The sequence below is a fragment of the Phalacrocorax aristotelis genome, chromosome 7 (assembly GCF_949628215.1).
Source record: "Phalacrocorax aristotelis chromosome 7, bGulAri2.1, whole genome shotgun sequence".
NCBI lineage: Eukaryota > Metazoa > Chordata > Aves > Suliformes > Phalacrocoracidae > Phalacrocorax > Phalacrocorax aristotelis.
In genome coordinates, this window is record NC_134282.1 from 54,373,049 (window position 1) to 54,387,009 (window position 13,961).

Below are 13,961 nucleotides of genomic sequence, written 5' to 3' on the forward strand. Positions count from 1 at the left end.
AATTAAATACTAATTAAAGCTATATAATTCGCTGCTGCGGGATGCTTAGATTACAACTTTTCCAACCAGGGGAATGAGGAGGGTCACAGTCGCTGCAGAGGGGTGAGCGGGGCGTCCCCCAGACGGGGGGCCGGGGGGGTTTGGGGTGCCACCCGGCGCTGGGGCTGCTGCGGCTCAGAGCAAGGCTGGGAGCGGGGGCGGGCTGCAGGTCCCGGGGAAAAGTGTGCGAAGGAGGCTGCAGTCCGGGCGCTGCCTTCCCGCAGCATCCCCGCGTCTTCATCATTTCCAGGCTTCGCTGCCTCCGTCACGGGTTTAAGGCCAACTCTTTAACCGCTCACAGAATAAAATTGGTGGGGGAGTTGAGATGGTAATTACACGGTAAGGTGAGATAAAGTAAATATTTGAAAGGTGATTCATTTCCAGCATAGCTGAGTGATGCGCGAGCATTCCTCTGGGAGAGCGTCAGCTTGGGAAATATTTACCTTCTCCCATCAGGTGGATTTGTGGGCACCGTGCACAGTAAATGTTGAGTAAAGTAACACAGCACTGCTTAGCAGAAGGCCATCACGTGCCACCTCTCCCGCTTGCACCACCGCTGTTGACAGAGCATATTTAGAGCACGCAAGGAAGGACTTTGACCTCAAACAACTGTTAAAAAGGAAAAAGGAGGAACTTTGCTGCGACCAGCGACATTTCCCTGGATTCCTTCTGGCCTTGCCAAGAGCAGAATCTGTTGTAAAGTCTGCAGGAAACAGCGTTTTCCTTATCTTGCAGAAGATGTTTGCTCTAATTGCCATCTTCCTGCGGCCGAGGGGCAGTGGCTGGGGAACGGCGGAGCTCGGGCTTGGGGCTGGCCGGAGCAAAAGGCATTTTTTGGAGGCCCTACAGACACAGCAGCAGCTCCCCAGGGCAGCTCCTCCTGCCGCAGCCGCTGCCCGCCTCTCTGTGGCACGGGATGCTAAAGATTTTGCTCACAGCTGCAGGTATTCCATGCTCCCCCTTCATTTTGATGTGCTATTTTCGAACGTGGAGGGCGGTGGGAAGAGTTGCCCTCCTCCGTGGGCAGGAGGCTCTCCGTCAGGACCAGGTTTTCCCTATCTCCACCAGCCTCTGGTCACGCTGGTGTAGATGGAAAGCCCTGGGGCAGACTAGATGACTCCCTAAAGTCCTTTCCCAGCCTTTGCATGGCCTGGAGAGAAAAAACTGAGGTTTTAAACATCATAAAGTACTGCGGTGCGCAGCCCCCATCACAGGTGGGTTACGAACCCTGTGCTCTGCAGGACGGGCAAGCCCGCCTTCCCGGCAGCACGTAGCAATGTTCTCTTTCATCAGGTCCCTCCCTGACTCTTTGTGTCCCTGCTTGCACCAGCTGATCTTATTTCTGCCCTTAGCTGGTTCAGCCGGGCCGTGCAGCCACGCGCACGGTGCAGGGAGCCCAGGCGCCCCGGTTCGCCTTCGCTGGTGAGCAGAGGGAACCCTGGCAAAGCGATGAAGGGCATGCAGGATGAAGTGTGGAACTGAAGTGATTCCTCAGGTCTTACCCCATCTGAGTATTAACTGGGAAGGATTTATCCCCAGGGAGGAAACGGAGTGGGTGTAAAGATTATATTCGCACCCCACCCCTCTGGGTATAAGGGCTTCTTATGAATAATCCTCGAGCCTAAAGGATGTCGATGAGGACTTTTATAGATTTAACATGAAACTCCAACAACTTCTTCCACTAAATCTTCTGTCAATAAATCATTTTTTAATTATAAGCTTAAATTATCAGCTTAGCATGTCTAAATGATCTCTGGAGTGATTTCTGCTGAAAGATGTTCAGAGCAACATTAAGGAGGCCTAAGAAGAAAGTTGTTCTCCTTCCTTTTAAAATGCTTTCTCTTTTTTCCCACCTCCCGGAGAACCGACCACCCGATGCATGTGTGTCAGACGGGATATGAATGAAATTCAGCCCACCCCTAGATTAGGGACTGTACAAATCCACATCCGAACGTCACGGCTCGGTTCCACCTCTGATATATAACGAGAGCAGTGGGTTTGATTTAGTGCTGCCTTCCGCGATTAGCTCGCACACCAGAATTTGTCTCGGTGCAGTTCAGGAGTGCTCAGGTGCCCTGGAAATTATTTTGAGGGTGGCAACACATGCCTGTGCTGGGGTGGGGGGAGTCCCAGGGGAGAAGCACCAGCTGGGTCACAGCTCGTGGCAGCAGCTGGGGATCCCGTTTGAATCCAGGCATCCTAATTTTACCTACAGAAACACACCTTTTTGGTTGTCTGCGCTCCACGATCTGGACCAGGAGCCTTCCAATTCTTCAGGGAATCATCGAAGCCCAGAGAAAGAGGCACGGAAAGCAGGCAGGCGAGATGCTGCTGCATTGCACTGGCCGGTGCCTTGGTGTGATGGAGCTGGAGAAGCGCATTATCTGCTCCTGAGGCCCCGGGACGGCGAGGTGGGTGCAGCCAAGTTGATGCTGTTTTGTTAACTGCAGGCGAGACGTGCCCCTCGTTTCAGACGGTCGTCAGAGCAGGGCCCTTTGCTCCCCAGATCGCTCCCTGGCCCCTCAAAATCAATTCGAGAATTATTTTCTTCTTTGCAGGAGGAGATTTACAGCGTTTCTCATCCCTGAGTTTCCCATGTTCCCCTAATTAATGCAGCTAATGGAAGCTGTATGGCCCATTGGCCAGGTGAGGCACCGGGAGCAGTGCACAGGGCTCTGCCCCGGCCGAGGACCGAGGACCGAGGCAGGAGCCGCGTGGCTCCCTGCAGCAGAGCATGGTCTGCACGCAGGGGCTTTACGGGCTGACATGGAAAGGAAATAATTCAGACATTTTCTCGTAGCTTTTCTGTTGCCGGAGGAGTGCCTGACCTGTGAATTGTTGCTTGACACCCTGTGCAGACTGACACGCTGCTCCTCCTGCGAAGGAGTAGCAAGTCTCTCCATGTTTTAAGAGGTCTGGAGATCTTCACACACGAGCACTATCGGTATGTGATGGCAGTCCTCCACAGCTCCTCTTGTCCTCCCCAACTAGGCTCTGATTTCTCACTTTCTTTCCCTCTGCCCCGATTAATCTTATTTCATGGATTCCATGACAACATAAGCATCTGAGGATCTCGCTCTTCAAATCATTATTGAATTATATGCAGGGAGACGGGGCTTGCTCAGCCCCCAAACCACATTAACAAGATCATGCTATGAAGGTCGAATGCAAGAATTAAAGGGAGTTCTAGCAGCTTGTCATTTTGCAGGGGGGTGCCATGGCTTTTTGTCGTGTAATACAACCACCAGCTCTCCAGACTGCCCTGGGAAGAAAGATTTCATCTCTCCTTCCACCTTCCTTCCATCCAAGAAGAGGAAGGAGGGCAGGAGGCCAGCCGAGCCCCTCCACGCGGGTCTGGGCTGGTGAGCAGGCTCACAGCCCTGCAGCGCGATGCTCGAGCCCCGGCTACGCTGCGGCTGGGAGGACACCTCATTTTTGTCACCCCTAAAGAAACGGCCAGTTTATTCCATCTGGTAAGTGGTCCTCAATTACTGCTGGCAGAAATGAGAAACTGCCCCTCTGAAGAACTTGGGAGCAGCCTGGCTCCTCTGTCCCCATCCATGAACACTTGATTTCAGCGGGCGTCCACTGGAAGGGTGTCTGCAGCTGGGGAGGGATGCCCCGGATGGCTAATAAAAGGATGGGTAGCAGTGAGAGTGGGAAGGATGGGGGGTGGCGGGGCCAGGGGGAGTGATGTTGGTTTTTCTGAGCCTGCCTCCCTTTCAGCTGGTGGGTGTCTGCCAGCCAGGCGGCTAATAGGTTTCTGTGTCACGGGGGGCAGGCGGCGGTGACAGGGTCACGCTCAGCCCCGCGTGGCTCCCAAGGACGAGGCCGCTCTGGGATGCTCCGCTTTTCACCCTGCTCCAGCACCAGGGCATGCTGCCTCCCCACGTTTGCATTCATGGGGAGCTGAGGTCTCCCCCCAACCTGGGCTGTGAATACCCCTGCCCCAGCCTGGTTAAAGGCTTTTGTCTGTGCTTAATGGTGTGGCTTCAGATTTACCCATGAGGAGGTGGAAGCTGTAAATAATGTTGTTTTTTTAGAAAAAAAGCCTTTTGAATGGGATGTTATTAACCCCGAGCTTTCCAGAGAGGCTCTTCCTGCAAGGTGCTGGCACAGGCAGGACCCTGGGGGTGCAGGGGCATCTCAGGCAGCTCAGCACCCACTGGATGGTGCCTGTGCGGGACCGGCAGCCTGGGAAAGCTCCTGCATCCTGCACTCTGCTTTGCACATGCAGGCATCAGGCAGCACATGCCAGTCCTGGAGCTGCGTGTCCTGTCACCTGGGGGGGGCATTTGAGCTGCAGTCACCTGCTCACGCCCCTTTGGTGGGCAACACCCCTGCACCCCCAGCTTGGCTGCCAGATTGGAGGCAGTGGGGGCGTGCAAGGGGCCAGGGGGATCTCCACGGAGCTGGGGGGGCTGCATGGAGTTGGGTGATGCATGGAGTTAGGTGATGCATGGAGTTGGGGGATGCACGGAGCTGGGGGGGATGCACAGAACTGTCAGGGTGCATGGGGCTGGGGGGGTACACAGAGCTGGGGGGATGCACGGGGCCAGGGCGATGCACTGATCCAGGAGCTGCTCCTGGTGCCCCCCAGAGCCCAGAGGGTGGGAGAAGGTCAGGACCCAGGTCTGCACTCACGGAATCAATACGGTGGGGCCCCGGGAAACGTACCATCCGAATTCCCGTCCCTCCAGCAGCAGGGTGGCTGTGAGCAGTGGTGTGAGCCGTGAGTGCTTCGGGCAGAGGCGGCCAGGCTCCCGCCTCACTAATAACTGGTGCAGACAGGGCTCATGAATGAAAAATACTATGTGGCTGCAATTGGAGGGGAAAGAGATCTCACCCGGTGGGCTGTGGTGCTCCCTCCAAAGAACCCAGGGCTCCCATGCAACTTTCCCAGGGTGATGCGTTCGAAATGGCATTTGAATTTGGTGAAGATCCCTCATCCCGTGTCTTGAAGCAGCATCTTGGGGTTTGCGTCAGGGCTGCTGGGATGGGGGAGAGGGATTTTGCTCCTTGTAATGTCCAAATTTAGAGCCTTTATATGTCCAATCCCTCCAGACCCTGGTCGCAGCTAACACACACACTCTGCATTTACCCTTCCTTCTCCTTACACCGAACACGTGTAGCCTTCAACAGGTTGCTTTGTAAATTCCTTGCTATCTGAACAGCCATCTCCTCCTTCTGCAGAGCTGTCTGTTAGTCAAATAGTGAATCCTCACTGCAAGTTTGTTTTCGAAATTGAAAAGATTTGGTAAAATAAGGGTTTTGCTGTTGTTCAAATAAGTGCTTCCCCACTGAAACGGTGACATTTGCTCTCGGACCACCAAAGGGCTTGCTGTCTCCCACACAGGGCACCTTGGCTCCAGCAGGATGCTGCTCATGTACCATCGTTATGAGGTTTGGCATTTAAAAACGCCCACCCTCGATTTTAAGAGTGTGTATCCAAAAAAAAATCCTCTTTTTTTTTTTTTTTTTTTTGCCTGCAGAACCACAAACCTCCCACACCTCGAGGGGCTGCAGCCCTCTGGGAGATCTCAGTGTTAGGCTGCAGGAAGGGGGGGGGTCCCAGTTCCCAAGCCAGGGCTGGTGTTACCTCTGGGAAACAGGGACCCAGCTTTTTGTCTCCTCAGCCCCAAGGTGCCAGTATCCCCAGCCCTGCCCGGGGCTGCCGTCCCCCAAAATAAACACTGAATTGTCTTGTCTCCTTCCTATTTTAATCCAGGAAAGCTTCGGACAGCTTCAAGGCCTTTCTCTTTGCCAACGATCTCTTTAAAAGGCCCAGAAACGGGGCGACCCCAGTGCGTGGTGCCAGCGGCAATCCAAAGCACCCGGGTAACAACACTTTGTGCACTCGCTTTTCATCTTGGCTGGCCAAGCTGCTCTAAGCATCCCGAAGCCCGGAGGTAGGAGCACACGTGCCATGCCTTTTCCATGGCCAGCCCTCCAAAACACCCACGCAGTCCTTTAATAATGTAAAAAGCAGATGATGTATGAGAGCCTCGCAGGCCGTTAGCACTCCTATGTATCACTGCTCAGGAGTTTAGTAAAGAAAATTGTATTAGAGGCCTGGAAGAGCAGTTTCCCTTGGAGCTCTGCGGTCTGGGCGGAGGCACCAAGGATGCTGCAGCCCGGAGTTTTGGGGGAAGCCTGCTGCTTTTTTGGCAAAGAGACCTTCTAGGAAAGTGTTTCAGACCTCACTAAATTACTGTTATCATTAGCTTTTATTGCACTGTGGCGGTGCAGGTACTGGGCATGAACCGCTGATTATTGTTATTTATTAATCACAGCAGCATGGAGGGACCCTGCCTGGGCTCTGGGCATCGCTGGGGTTGGGCAGGGAGGGCCTGCAGTGCAAACCAAATTAAATGCAAATAAAATGAAGCCACCCAGGGCGATCATGAGCGGAGGTGTTTGGTTGGGGTCACCCAGTGTGGGTGAGCACCCAGGGTTTCAATCCAGAGCGGGTCCCATAGAGCAACCCACCTCCCGGGGGGTGAAGAGGGATCTTCCGTAGCAGCTGGGTGTTCCTGCATGCGGGGAGCTGCCGGGGGTCTGTTTGCCCCCCTCTCGTGTGCTGAAAGGCCCCTGAGGAGGGTGGAGGCTGAAGGGCACATCAGTCCTGGAGCCTATTTTTCCCCCACCGGGCCCAGTGTGTGAGTGTTTCCTCACACCCGGAGCACCTCGACAGCACGTAGTCACTAGCATGGCTTTGGGGCCACACGTGCACGGCCATACACACGGTTTACTCAGAGCTCATAGCTCCGATGGATGTCTGCCCTCAGCAGCTACCGAGTACCTGGGCATCTGCCGCAGGGGCTTCGGGGAGGTTTCCGTATCCGCCTCTCTCAACGCCACAGACTGGAGATTTGGGTACCATATATATGATTATAACTTAAGATCATGGCTCCTTTGTTTCTCAGCCTTCAAGTTACTCATCGTAGCCTGCAGGCTTGAAAAAGGCGCTGATTATCTGTCTGGCGCTGTGACCCGTGCTCTCCGCCTGCTGGAGGAGCGACCCCTTGGTTTATACTGTCAATATCCAGAATAAGGAAGTTTGTGGTCTTGCAGCTTGGGGATTATCGCTCTGAGATCCTGGGATGTGGGGCTGGGAGCAGAGCCGGGGAACGCCGCCTTCTCGAGGCACACAAATGTGGGGTGAGGAGAAGAGGCGCAGCAAGTGGAGGGGTGCGAGAGGGCTCTCTGCCTGCCTTTCTGGGAATCGGCGGCCAAAGCATTTGGAGGGGCTTTGCAGGATTATTCTGTGGTTTATTATGCTGAAGGATGCTGGCACATCCACGTGGTGCCGGCTGCGGTGTTGTTCCACCTCCGGCATTAACCAGGGTGCAGCATGTCCCAGTGCACCCCAGTTACCCCAGTACCGGTGTCCCCAAAACCCCCGCCAACAGGCACAGAGGGAGTGGAGGGGACAGCTGATGCCTGTGGGTTAACCGGTGGGTAGCGCGGGCAGGGTCAGGTGCTGACCTCGGGTGCGTGGCTGGAGGACCCTCGGCGGAGCATGCGGGTTGCCGCCCCCCGCCCACCGGCGCTGCGGGGCTGCGGGAGGGTTTGGCTGCTCGCGGGCTCCTGGTCGCCCCTCCGCGGGAGAGCTGGTGAGCCCTCACCTCCGAGAGAAAGCCAGAGTTTTGTACGCTGACCTAGAACCGGTTGGACTCTGAACTGAAGTGGTATTTAATTAAGAAGTGCTAAGTTTCCCGCTCCAGCCCTTGTTTGCCATCTGGTATAACAGGGAGAGAGTGGATTTTTTTCACTGTTTACTATTCTCCTTGTTGCTACCAAACCAGACCTGGACCTGGGGAGTCTTCAGTGTCAGCATCCAAGTGCGTGTTTTTATGCACGGTATATGCAAATGCTAGGTAATTTATTTTATAAAACTATTTTTATTGCAGTTCCCAGCGCTCCCGGTACCAGCTGCGATGCGAATCACTTGGATGTTAAAGTGCTGTTGACAAAATTGTTCCCAGCGGCACAGACGCACAGATGCACCTCTCCCTTCCTGCTGAAATTCAAGGTATTGGAAGGATGGAGCCATCGATGCAGCCCGAGCCCTCCGGAGGCATGCAGGGGTCGTTTGGGGACAGAAAGCCTGTAACGATGGACTGCCTCCGTGCAGGGTCTGTGGGAGACGTGCTCAGACTGCAGGAGCCAGCACCGCCGGCTCGCTGGCTGCTGCGGCAGCGTGGCGCGGGATGGGGCACCGCCGGGCTCTGCCTTTCCCAGCTCCTCGGGCGGGGAGGATGCGGTGGGACCTAGGGAACAGCTAAACACAGTCTTGGGGGAGAAAGGCTGTTTTAGGAAGAGCTTTCCTTTTAATTTATTACTCTGGAGTGCTGCTTACCTGCGGGGTGTCTCACAAGCGTGGCATGTCCCAGCTGTTCAGGCTGGGAGGGATGGTGAGCATCAGAGCACCCGCAGACCCCCGAGGCGGTGGGTGGGCTGGCCGGGCAGGAGTGCGGTGGTCGGAGGCGGGGAGAGGGGGATGGCGTCTGCAGGGTCATCTGGAGAAGGGAACCTTGCAGGAAAAAGGCTGGGGGGCTGTTTCAAAGACAGGAGCTCCTGGCGTTTGCGTTCGGAGGTTTGGCTCAGCCCTTTGCAGGGAGATGGGCCATTAGCCTCTCATAGGATCACAGAATCATTAAGGTTGAAAAAGACCTTTAGGATCACCAAATCCAACCGTCAACCCAACACCCCCATGTCTCCTAAACCATGGCCCCAAGTGCCATGTCTACACGTCTTCTAAATACCTCCAGGGATGGTGACACTCCCACCTCTCTGGGCAGCCTGTGCCAGTGCCTGACCGCTCTGGCAGGGAAGAAATTTTTCCTAATGTCCAACCTAAACCTCCCCTGACGCAGCTTGAGGCTGTTTCCTCTCATTCTAGAGCCTTTCCTGAGCCTTGGAGAAAAAGCAAGAGGAGGTGGTGTGCTGCCAGCTGGCACCCAGAAGAACTGACCACCGAAGCCCTGGGGAAGGAGAAGTGCTGGGCTGGGAGATCAGGGGTGGCTCCAGGATGGCTCCAAGGATGCAGGTGGAGATGCAGGAGCGGAGGAGGCCTTGCTGGGACACCCCGTTGGGGACCTGCCCTCGTGCCGGCTCGGTTTGCAGGTGAGGAGTGTGTGACTGCAGGGTCCCAAATGCAGGTTGTACTGGGTGTGTGGAGATGCCCCTTCTGGCAGCGCGGGGCTGCCGGCCCCCAGCCCTGCCCACCCACCATCCCGCGGCTCTGCAGCGGCTCCGGGCGCCCACCGGCACGGCCCTCCCCATCCTGGCACGGCCACTCGATGGGGCAGGGCTAGGAATGTGGTGACAGCCGCGTTCGGGGAGGAGGAGTTAACAAGCAAGGAAAATAGGAGATAAATAGCAAAAGAATGCTTCAGCCCATTCATCCTGGAGCCTTACTAAATGTACCATGAATGATTCCTTACGAAATTGAGCTGTATGTACACTTGCTTGATGGCACTGCAGTGAATTGCTTCTTTAGTGAATCTGTCATGTATACACAGACTTTATTGCTTTTTTTTTTAAATGTAAGAACTGTGCATCTCTTCAGGTTGGATATCTCTTGCCAGAAGCCAAATTAGATTCCAGTGCGTCGTCCTGAGTCCCTGGTGTTTGTGCTGGGGCCTGGGGCAGGGGTGCCTCCGCTCCCGGGATGTCTCTGCACTTGCCTTGGATGCCACGATTTTGCCAGGTCTGCTGTGGTTATTCTGTCCCCCCAGCACCATGACGGTGCCTGTGTTACTGGCTGCAGGAGCTGAGGTGGCTGGCAGGGATGCGATCGCTGCATCAGCAGGACCCCAGGAGTGCTGGTTTGGTCCTGCTCCCAACCAGGCATCTCTGCGGGGCCATGGACCAGTCACAGAGCATGCACTGGAGTCCCAGTACGGCTGTGGGCACCCCACGTGTGTCCAACGTGTGTGTGCAATGCATGCACCCAACGTGGAGTCCAGCACGTGCATCCAGCACGTGCCTACAGCGCGCGTGCCCGGAGCACGCATCCCACATGTGTGTCCTACACCTGCAGCCAGCACGAGCTCCAGAGCAGGGCCCATCACGCGCATCCGCGGCGTGCCCTCAGCCAGGGGCTCTGCAGCGAAGTCGCGCAGCCGTTTCCGCATCCCCACCCGCCGGCAGCGGGGTCACTGCACGTGTGCCGTTAGCAAACTGCACCCACAACCTTTTCATGCCCCAATTTCCTCCTTGGCTGCTTCAGGAGAAAGATTTCTTATTTCTTCTCGCAGGGTCAGCGAGAGGGTAAATGCATTAGTGCGGCTCCCGGACGGACGGTGCTGTAACAACAGAAAGTCTTACTGCTATTTATTCGCTGGATTTTGCTTTGAGGGCTGCTAGCAGCCAGCCGTTGGCTGTGTATTTACATGCTGTGCTCCCAGTCCATGGGACAGGACAGATATATTTTCTAGGATGATTTCTTTTCCATAAAAAATATTTGATTGCGGTATTGACAGAACCGCTGATGTAAAAGGGCAAGGAAATATTTCCAAATGGTTTATCTGGCAGCTGTAAATTTCATCTCATGTTGCTTATTGACCTCTAATTGTTTCCAGTAGTAGCAGGAGACAGGAAGATCAATAGGGCCGGGGAGATAGTTAATATCCTCCCGGTGCACTTTAACTGTAGTTAGAAAATACTGGAATTCATCTTCCTGTGATTTCTAGCAGGTTTGTAATTGAAACACTGGACACCCGTATCTTGGACTTCACTGTGCGCCGAGTTCTGGATAAAGCATTAATTTCCCTGCTCGCCCCTTCTTCTCGCCCAGTCCTGGGGGCTCTGAGCAGCCTCGTGCTTCTCCAGCTGCCCTTCCCTGGACAGAGGCACTTTAGAAACTGAGAAGACCCTAATCTAGGGAAAAGGTCTTCTCCCAAAAAGCCTGACCGCCTCATTTGCTCCGTGACGGCGGGCCTTGGCGTGGGTTTGCTAAGCAATGAGGAAATGGTGTGCCACCAGCTGCAAAGCAAACAGTCGTGCCGCATATATTTCCAACAACTCGCTCGTGTTGGCGGCCAAGAGCTTTCCAAGGTCTCCAGAGCCTTATTGCTTCTCTCTGTTTCCCCTCATGCTGACCCAACCAAGCCACCTTTCCTCATGCCCAGTAAGCTCAGCAGCCTTCCTGCCCGGTGCAATTTTCCTACGCTAGAGGCAGAGGATTTTTTGCTATTTTTACCTTACGACCTTTAATGCCATGATTAGTGGAATGATTTCCCATTTCCCATCATTTTACGAGCTCGGGGCCGAGCAGCAAACGGTGCTGGGCTCTTGCACAGAAACCTGCCGCCCATTTCTGTGCCCAGAGCCTGGCAGGGCGTGCGCCAGGCAGGCTGTACAGGCGGCGTGCAGGCAGACCGGCAGCACGCCGGCAGTCACCCCAGGTCCGCGGCCGTGCGGGGGGCTCCCCGCGCTCTCCCCACCTTTGCCGGCTCTCGCACCGACTCCTACCACCTTTCCCCCCTGGCTCCGTGGGTTTCTTCCTCTGCGCAGCCCTTGCTCGGGGTCGGCGGCTCGCTTTGCATCCCGGCCACCGCACGCGCCAAAGGGTGCGTTTGCAATGCAAACGTAAGGCTTGCTCAGGAAAATAGGGTGCACCCCACCTGCCCCTGTGTTTGCAGGGTGTTTCTAGCTAGGGTCCCCCCGCCCACCTGCGCCCAAGCTGCGGGGAGCAGGCACCCCAGGCACCCCGGGCATCGCACACAGCCTCTCATTAGCACTGCTTCCAATTAGAGCCAGACAAAGCCAAGGAATTTTTAGCAGTCCTTTAATCATTTCTGTTACTCCACAGCAGATATGTCTGGATTTGGGCGGTAGCTTTGGCACGACCCAAACTGAACCGTTCTGTTGCATTTGCGGGCAGGGAATGTGACCAATTTGGGTTTCTTTTAAAAGGGAAGGAGGTGGCAGCGCAGGTGTTTTGGTACCTCCAGGTCTCAGGGGTAGCTGGCAGCTCATGCAAAGGACACTTGGGAATCGTCCTTGCACCATGCTCCCCCAGATCCTGTGGTCTGCAATAGCCAAAGGTGGGTCTGGTTTCATAGTCCCTTTCCAAATCCCCAAAATAACCAGTACCCATTGGGAGTGGGGTGTCCTCCCCCAGCAGCATCTCCAAATCCCACAGCATGTAAGATTGAGAGGTGACAGCACCGAAATCCTCCTGTTACCACTGAACGGCCCTTCAAGTCACCCCGCTGCAGCTCACCCTCCCCAGTCCCCCTGCCCGCCCACCCCTCCAGCAGCCCCTCCTGGGAAGGGTGAAAAATAACCCCGTGTTTCATGCTGAGCAGGTGGAAATGCTTCTTTTCGTCCTGTGTGGTGGTGGAGTTGCTCCGTCTAGCATGGGACCTGCGGCAAGCCAAGAGCTGTGCTTCAAATGCGACAAGTATCTCTAATAAATCATGTCTCCTCCAGCTTTCTCAAAGGATTTTTTAAAAGTGCATAAGGATTCCTGCAGCTGGAGCTAGGTGGGGAAGAAGGGGCTGAGAATACTGGAGCAAAAAGGGAAGGCGAGGGGAGCTGAAGCGCGGTTGAGCGCTGATGACCGCACCAAGATGCGGGAGAAGATCCAGGCGCCGGGAGTGTGGGGTGCATGAAAGGAGGTGTCAGAAAAGGCCGTGGAGAGGCAGGGAGAGGGGGGCAATGGGGTCTTTGGGATGGAGATGGATTCCCCTGCGGAGGGAGGCAGAGAGGGACCGGCCTGCAGTGCATAGCCCAGGGCACCTCCACCCTGGCAAAAGAGAGGGATGCTTCGGGTGATCCCACATCTTGCCTTGGGGTGGGGAGTGGGTGGCCATCAGCTGGCCGGTCCCCTCCCCGGGACACCTTCAGGGCCAGCAGCGGCCCCCCTGCCTGCGGAGGGGTGGCAGGGGGACACCGCTCACCAGGGGAGCAGCAATGCCCCCCGCTCCGGTCCAAGCCCATTGCAACGGCAGGGCACGGCTGCAGGTGACGGTGACGGGGTTATTGTTTGCCTGGTGAAACACAACAACTCCCCGGCTCTGCCTGTCATCATGAATCACGGCAGAGCAGTAATCTTTCATTAGAGCATTCAGCACTAATTGCTGGCAAAATGCCACGTGCCTATTTTCTCATTTTAACAAAACATTTATGCATGAAAGATTTAATGCCAGGTATCAAGCATATCATTGTAAATTTACCACTAATTAAGCCTAATTAAAATAATTAAATGGCTGTGGAGTCACAATGTGAATTAAAATCACATTTCCTCTTGTGTGCGCGCCACTCTTCTTGCTGCCCTTACTTCGAATTTAAGATACAAATATTTCCCTATTCAGATTCACGCGAAGTGTCTGTGTGGCAGAGGGGATTTAGTCATTAAGATAATGCTGTGATTTGATGGTAAGTTTTTCAATTTCAGGACCTCTTGAGATTTTTCTTTATCTGGATGAAGTATGGACAATTTGACAAATCTGTTCCTCGGAGCAGTCACTTGCTTTTGCATATTCATTACTCATTGGGTTTTTAATCAAAGTCGCTGATGGACCCTTTGCACCACAAATAACTCGGTCATGAATAATTGATGGTGTTTAGCTGCGGGTTGGTGGGTGCGGGGGGCTGCTGTGCCTGGCCCGCTGCACGCACCACATGGCGCTGCAGATGTTCGGGTTTCACATGTGCGCAGCTCATCAAACCCAGAACCGAGCCGGACCCCTGGGCGGGCGCCGTCCCTCGGCACGCCATCTGCTTCCCACCCCGCGCGAGGTGAAAACAAACCTCGGTGAATTGTGGGAGCCGGGTTTGTTTTCCTGCTGCTGGTGCATGAGGCGCTCTACCTCTGGTTTCTCCTTTTTCCCTTTTGCTGGAGAGGCTCTAGCCGGAGTTTCTGCCCTGTTTTCACAGCCCTGGGTGTCCAGGAGCTGGGGAGCTCC

At 55.0% G+C, this 13,961-nt stretch overlaps 1 long non-coding RNA gene across 7 annotated transcripts; it reads left to right on the forward strand.

The window, feature by feature from the left end:
• The first annotated feature begins 320 nt into the window (after window positions 1–320).
• On the forward strand, window positions 321–12,472 carry LOC142060522 (uncharacterized). 7 transcript variants are annotated; one of them, XR_012661786.1, is made up of 9 exons: window positions 327–983; window positions 2,255–2,450; window positions 2,598–2,685; window positions 2,840–2,983; window positions 3,248–3,512; window positions 5,768–5,948; window positions 6,966–8,074; window positions 8,945–9,168; window positions 9,614–12,472. It is a non-coding gene; the product is annotated as an uncharacterized LOC142060522 (long non-coding RNA). The 7 variants fall into 7 exon arrangements; XR_012661784.1 differs by lacking the exon at window positions 9,614–12,472 and having other exon boundaries at window positions 336–983; window positions 6,966–7,200; window positions 7,953–8,074; window positions 8,945–9,565; XR_012661783.1 differs by lacking the exon at window positions 9,614–12,472 and having other exon boundaries at window positions 324–983; window positions 8,945–9,565.
• The last annotated feature ends 1,489 nt before the right edge of the window (window positions 12,473–13,961 follow it).